The sequence below is a fragment of the Bos javanicus genome, chromosome 3 (genome assembly GCF_032452875.1).
Source record: "Bos javanicus breed banteng chromosome 3, ARS-OSU_banteng_1.0, whole genome shotgun sequence".
NCBI lineage: Eukaryota > Metazoa > Chordata > Mammalia > Artiodactyla > Bovidae > Bos > Bos javanicus.
The window spans coordinates 64,266,168-64,274,052 of NC_083870.1; the positions used below are offsets into that span (position 1 = coordinate 64,266,168).

At 38.0% G+C, this 7,885-nt stretch overlaps 1 pseudogene; it reads left to right on the forward strand.

The window, feature by feature from the left end:
* The first annotated feature begins 396 nt into the window (after positions 1-396).
* On the forward strand, positions 397-680 carry LOC133245329 (ubiquitin-conjugating enzyme E2 variant 1-like; annotated as a pseudogene).
* Positions 681-7,885: the final 7,205 nt, after the last annotated feature.

A 7,885-nucleotide genomic window follows, 5' to 3' on the forward strand; every position in this document is an offset into this window, starting at 1 on the left:
TACATCACTATTTGACGCCATGCCATTCTTCTTCAGGAATTTTTTTTTTTTAATTAAAAAAAGAAAACCTCTTACTGACTGTTAAAACTACACACCAATTATGTTCTTTTGTGACCACTGGCGTCTAAAAGTGACATGGCTAATCTTAGGAGCACCATGGAATTTGGGAAATTGATTAAACTAAGGAGTTTTAGTGGTTACAAACTCATTAAGTTTGTATACTAAAGATTAAAAACAAATCTGCTGGAATTTGAGGACAGTGTTGCAAGATGACAGCTACTTCAGGCTCAAGAACAGAGTCCCCTCATGTTAGAATTCAAAGAATGCCAGAAAAGAGAAGATGCCACAGGTAGGTGAGGTCTAAAAGACAACACACACGACACGAAACAGCCAGAGATGCTAATTCGACCTCTAAGAAAAAGGTATGAAAACTGAATCTATAGTTTAAAATAGAATGTAGACCTAAATACTCAGAAGCACCTTCCCCTCATAAGATTTATAGCAATAATATGAATGGACTGAATAGGGCTAATAATGAACCTCAAGAGCTGTATCTGTTAGGAAAATGGCAGAATTCTTATAGCATCAAAGTTGTCCTATAAGAGCTTTGGCACCTAAGAATGTTGAAAATCAATATGAAACTCCTGCAATCACCTGAAAGACAGTGTTATAGTAATTAATCAAAGAGAAAAACAACAAAATAAACCCTCCCTCCCGCTTTATTCTGTTTAAACATTCTTCATTTTTCACAGCAGTAAATCCTCTAGATATGTGTTGGAGACCTTACAGTACACGAAAGGAAACTCCCATTCAAAGCAATTTATCTTAAGATACTGTAAATGATCCTTCTAACTTTGTGTTTGTTTGAGATATATAAATTTTGCTATAACAAGAAATCCTGTCAAGTGTAGCCACTATCCATTTAGTTGAACTTTTGGATTAAGAAAATACATTTAACTTCCATCACAACTTATAGGTCATATCTAACTCAACTGAGAAAAATGACATCACACAACCACTTTGCTTCTGATTATATGGCCTGGGGTCTCTATCTTGTCTTCCATCACCTCCCCCTGCCACCTTGCCTTCTCCCTCTCTGCAATAACCTTCCAGCTTGGGAGATTTCTTAGATGTTAAAACTTTAGGTCACAACCTGTGGGACTATTATTGAGTGCATGAATGTGCTTCTCTGTACCCCTGGTTTCTTTCTTTTTTTTTTTTTTAAGTCTTAATGGCCAAATTCCCAAATATTCTTTCCCCATTCTTCTCCACTATTCTTAACAGAAGGATATATTCTAACCCCATGCTGCCCTCTGTAATTGGCCTGAGGTAAGGAATTCATGGCTTTTCCATATCTTCTCTCCCACACTTTTATTAAGGGATTCTACTTTTTCTTTCCTTCTCCTCAGTTCCTTTCTGCACTGTCAGTACCAAACACTTATTTTGATACTTCCTACCTTTTGACCAGGTGGCTCAGATGGTAAACAATCTGCCTGCAGTGTAGGAGACCTGGGCTCTATCCCTGAATCAGGAAGATACCCTAAAGAAGGGCATGGCAACCCACTCCAGTATTCTTGCCTGGAAAATTCTGTGGACAGAGGGGCCTAGTGGGCTATAGTCATGGGGTCACAAAGAGTTAGACATGACTGACTGAGCAACTTACACTTTCACCTTTGACCAGAGGCCATCAGGTAAGGTTTAAAAGAGTCTCTGTCTTCCCTCATTTACTTTTGGAACCATATTTAATTCCTCTTCATCAGCCTAGGAAATGCATATTAGGTCCTTAGCCCTGCATTCTCTGCTGTCATCATTAGCTGACATAAATATATATTTATTTTTTAGCTCAGGTTTTGATATAATGAAACAAATAGTCTCTGGGTTACTCAGATGTGCCAGCTCTTAAAGTCTTGAGTGGTTAAATTTGGATAAACTTCTTGAACACACTAGGTAACACAAATAATCCCTCTGAATAAATTTTATTTTCCTGTAATTGCTTTTGCTTTTGAAGATTGAAGAAATTTTAAGTTCTTCTTAAATTTTGAAGTTTTAGATAACATTTAGTCATTTTTGCAATTCATTTGAATCTAGTTTAGAATCTGATAATTGGAATAAAAAGAACCTTGAATTCAGTACATGTTCTATTTGTCATTGTTCTCAGCAGGAATTAGGAAAGAACCCAGTATGCATGGCAGATTCCTGAAGTTGGAGGGCTTGACTTCCTGGCAAAGTGCTGTATTTTTCTAATTTTCTGTTCATGACCACTAACTGATGAAAATGTAGATAAATACTGAGATAAAAGCAATTCATTGTGTTCTCAGACAACCAGACAGACAGACATACTGTGACACAAGAAAATGGTATTTGTCCTCAGTTACTGGCACATAGGGCTTCCCTGATAGCTCAGTTGGTAAAGAATCTGCCTGCAATGCAGGAGACCCCAGTTCAATTGCAGGGTTGGGAAGATTCCCCTGGAGAAGGGAAAGGTTACCCACTCCAGGATTCTGGTCTAGAGAATTCCGTGGACTATACAGTCCATGGGGTTGCAAAGAGTCAGACACGACTGAGCGACTTTCATTTTCACTGGCATATAACTCCTAAAACTCTTATAATTTCCTGAGTTTTAAGGGTGATGGGATGGCTTTTGTTATAAGGAAATGACACTTTGTTGGCTGTTTGATATATTCAGGATAGAAGATGGTCATCAGCACACCAAGCCTTGATTAGAAACTTGGAAATTTCAATCTTAACACCTGCCGGGGAGGGGAGAGGAAATGGATATTGAACTAATCAGCAATGACCAATAATCAATAAATCCTGCCTATGTAAAGAAACCTCTTTAAAAATCCCTAAATGGCAGAGTTCTTTTGGGGAACTTTCAGATTGACAGGTATATCCACGTGCCAAGAGGATAGCACCACATCTGAACTGCAAGAGAATAAAAGCTCCAGATCTGGGGATCCTTCTGGACCTTGTCCTATGTAAATCTTCATCTAATTGTTCATTTGTATCTTTATGATAAATGGATACACACAAGTAAAATGTCTTCCTGAGTTCTGTGAGCTATTGTAGCAAATTATCAAAGGGTAAAGAATCCACCTGCAATGCAGGAGACCCCAGTTCAATTCCTGGGTCAGGAAGATCCCCTGGAGAAGAGATAGGCTACCCACTCCAGTATTATTGGGCTTCCCTGGTGGCTCACCTGGTAAAGAATCCATCTGCAATGCAGGAGACCTGGGTTCGATCCCTGGGTTGGGAAGATCCCCTGGAGAAGGGAAAGGCTACCCACTCCAGATTGTATAGGCCACGTGGTTGCAAAGAGTCAGACATGACTGAGCAAATTTCACTTTCACTTTAAAGGGTGTGCTACAATTGGAGAGATGGAGAAGTATTGGAAAAAATACTACATATTTGGTGTATCATGTGGAAAAAACTGATATATAAATAAATAAGAAGTTAATTATTCCAGGCACATGAAATACATGTTTTTTTAAAAAAATCTCGATTTCTATATGCTTTATTTACTGAAAGGTAATTTCCGCTCTTTGAGATTTGATTTTTATTGTGTCATGCCAAGTCTAAAATAAATTTCAACATTTACTTAACAATGAGAAAATAAATGTATCTTAAGATACTATAACACTAAACAATTTAATAGGTCCTGATTATTTGCATAGATTTACAAAACAAACAAACAAACAAACTATGGTACTGCCATTGCAGCAATTACAGTTATTGGGCAGGTTAAATTCCATCAATTTATTTTTGTTCAGTCATTCAGTCATGTCCGACACTTTGCAACCCAATGGACTGCAGCGTGCCAGGCTTCCCTGTCCTTCACCATCTACTGGAGCTTGCGCAAACTCATGTCCATTGATTTGGTGATGCCATCCAATCATCTCGTCTTCTGTCATACCCTTCTCCTCCTGCCTTCAATCTTTACCAGAATCAGGGTCTTTTCTAATGAGTCAGCTCTTCACATCAGGTGGCCAAAGATTTGGAGCTTCAGCTTTAGCATCAGCCCTTCCAATGAATAGTCAGGATTGATTTCCTTTAGGATTGACTACTGTGATCTCCTTGCAGTCCAAGGGACTCTCTAAAGTACTTTCCAACACCACAGTTGAAAAGCATCAATTATTTGGCATTCAGCCTTCTTTATGGTCTAATTCTCACATCCATACTGACTACTGGAAAAACCATAGCTTTGACTAGATGCACCTTTGTCGGCAAAGTGATGTCTCTGCTTTTTTTTTTTTTTTGGTAGCACTATTTTTTTTTTTTTTTTGAGTTTTCTGAATGTTGAGTGTTTTTTTAAATTTATTTGTTTTAATTGGAGGCTAATTACTTTACAATATTATATTGGTTTTGCCATACAATAAGCTGTCTAGATTGGTCATAGCTTTTCTTCCAAGGAGCAAGTGTCTTTTAATTTCATTGCTGCAGTCCCCATCTACAGAGGTTTTTCAGCCCAAGAAAATAAAGTCTGTCATTGTTTTCATTGTTTCCCATCTATTTGCCCTGAAGTGATGGGACTGGATGCCATGATCTTAGTTTTTTTGAATGATTGTTAAACCAGCTCTTTCACTCTCATCTTTCAACCTTCATCAAGAGGCTCTTTAGTTCCTCTGCTTTCTGTCATAAGGGTGGTGTCATCTGCATATTTGAGCTTATTGATATTTCTCCTGGAAATCATGATTCCAGCTTGTGCTTCATCCAGCCCAGCATTTCTTATGATGTATTCTGCATATATTTTATAAGCAGGTGACAGTATACAGCCTTGATGTACTCCTTTCCCAATTCCATCAACACTTCACTTCTAATGCTTTTGGAACTAGGTATGTGAAGAGTTTCCTGACACCAACCAATTCTGCCACATCTGCTGGGTGCCCAACAATTCAACTTAGTTTTGATACTAACTAGAGTTAGCAACAGATCCTGTAGGTTAAGGGCTCAGTCTTACAAGATTGCAGACCCCTCCTATGTCCAAGGCAAATTGTTCAGGCAAAGGAACAATTTGGCAGAGGCAAAGGAAAAGGCAAATTTCCAATACTTCCAAGTCCAGGTTATTTTCTGTACTTCTAACTAGCTGACTATAAATAGAATGTTCCCATCACCTCCTGCTTGAGTTCAAGAGAGAACTTGAGAGTTGTGAGGAATCACATGGTTCCTCTGGAAGCCAGCCCCATTCTTGGGGGCTTTCCAAAATTCACCTTTTAATATAAAGCCAGGTGTGGTTGAAAGAGTCTTGTGAATAACAAAAGACACCTTTATTCCTGTTATCACTTACAAAATTCCAAAGGTTTTAGAAGCTCTGAGCCAGGAACTTGGATAAAGTTGAAATATAGATTTCTTTATTACAAATCACAATAACCATACAAGTTTTGTGCCAGGTTTCTAATTTCTATCAATCATTTATGATGAGATTCTTAAAATCAGAAATCGTCTTAGTGTTTTATAAACCCTTGAAAATAATTTTTTCATGCATTGTTGTTTAGTTGCTAAGCTGTGTCTGACTCTTTTGAAACCTTGGACCAGCAGGCTCCTCTGTCCATGGGATTTCCCAGGCAAGAATACTGGAGTGGTTTATCATTTCCTTCTCCAGGGGGTCTTCTCAACCTTGGGATTGAACCTTTGTCTCTTACTTTGGCAGGCAGGTTCATTACCACTGAGCCACCAGAGAAGCTCATTTGACATTCTAAATATACCCAAGTAAAATAATCTATTAATTTTACATTAAATGGTACCTTCAAATGACAAAAATAATGCAATTTAGTAATGATGTTCTTTACTCAAAGGAAATAATCCATGAACTGGGGAGGTACTGCACCTTACAAGCAATGGATCAGGTCCTGAGGGATTTGGGGCAGGAGACAGTTTTATAAAGCTTTAGAAGAGACAACTTGGGAAACAGGACTTGATTGGCTAAGAGGTTGGGATTTCCTTATAAGGCTAAAGTGAGTTAGCTAAAGTAGACTTGGAGGACTGTGATTAGTTGTATGTGGCTTCCTTGCCAGTGAAGCATTTCCAGTAAATGCAGGCAGATTTAGATGTAGAGTGGGGACTTGGGCTGGGCCCCTGAGGCAGCCCTCATGTGAGGGTCCCAACACACGGTTTACTTTCATCTGTATAGTACTGTGCTGACGGGCACAGGCCTCAGAGAACCTCCAGAGTGACAGTGCATGTTGTTGTTGCTATTGTTTAGTTGCCAAGTCATGTCCCACTCTTTTCTGACCCCATGGATTGTAACCCACCAGGCTCCTCTGTCCATGGATTTTCCCAAGCAAAAATACTGGAGTAGGTTGCCATTTCCTCCTCCAGGATATCTTCCCAACCCAGAGGTTGAGCCAGAGTCTCCTGTCTCCTGCACTGGGAGGTGGACTCTTTACCACTGAGCCACCAGCGCATATTAGACGTGCTCATATACGTGGTGGTTCCACACTGCTAGTCCTCTGGTCTTCAGAATACCTAATGTGAATGGTAAGTCTGACTTTTCCAAGAGAAAATAGGAGAGAAATAGAATTATTCTAGGGTTATTTTTAGAAAAGTTTTCTATCATCTTTCAATTGAGTCCCTGAATAACCTAACTTTGCGACCCCATGGACTATATAGTTCATGGAATACACCAGGCCAGAATACTGGAGTGGGTAGCCTTTCCCTTCTCCAGGGGATCTTCCCAATCCAGGAATCAAACTGGGGTCTCCTGTATTGCACATGGATTTTTTACCAACTGAGCTATCAGGGAAGACCTTAGATAGGCTAATGTCAGGTAATTATATTTATTTTAAATTATGTAAAATATACTTTTGACCAAGTATAAGTAACTTCATCAAGGATAATCAAAACACATTATTAATATTAATTACACTAGCTTTTACTTATTAGAAACAAAAATACTGTATTTGGTAATGAGACTTTTGATCATTTTAATGGGAAATAACTTATAGCAGAAGCAATCCAGTTTGTAAAAATAATGAATTATAGTATCTTCAAATACATCAACAAAGACTTAACTGATTGTCCAAACCCAATATTTAATATTTCTGGAATTTCTATGGAAATCCTTAACACTTTAAATGAAAACAAAATTTAAGTCTTGAGCACAAATGAGATGCAAAAAAATTGTACATATGGCAGTTGTGTTTCAAAAGGTTCCTGAAGTCATGGAAAACAGAAACAAAACGAGTTCTGAGAATATGCCCCAACCAGCTATAAATAAGTAATTCTATTTTTCACATTTTGATCTTACAAAAGTTTTGTCGTACTTCTTCTCAGCTAGAGCACACTTTATAGCTTATTGTATTTTTGTTACTGACTTTGAGTAGTTTGTTCTGGTGAATTTATACTTAAAAAAATACATATGCTTTACTACTGGTGTTACTAGACAAATTAATCAACAAAATTCAAGTCAGAGTGGGTCCATTGGTCATCTGAATAAGGAGATAAATTTTAAAACTTTGAAAAAAAATTCTGGTTGCCTGAAGGAATTATCCTTCAGAGCATCTATCATTTCACAAATCCATTCAGATAGATGTTTAACAACACTGACAATCAGTCTTTCGTCTTTCTTAAAGCCAACTATAGGACTTAACTTTCTTGTCAGAACCAATCAATGGACTTTAGAACAAAAACTCAGCAGTAGTGAAACTGAGAAAAAAGAAAGGGGAATTTTGTGGTCCAAGATGCATTTCAATAAGCTTAAACTCTACGTGACAGATGAGGAATTTAAGCTGCTCTGTATAATTCTACAAATGAGGTGTGTGAGAGAGGTTTTCATTAAAATGAATCTCACTTCACAGAGGCTTATGAGTTGTCTTGATGGTGTTTGCTGACTCTCATTAAAGGACTTGAAAAGTGTAAAGCTTCTCCTACAGTCTTTCACACTCACTCT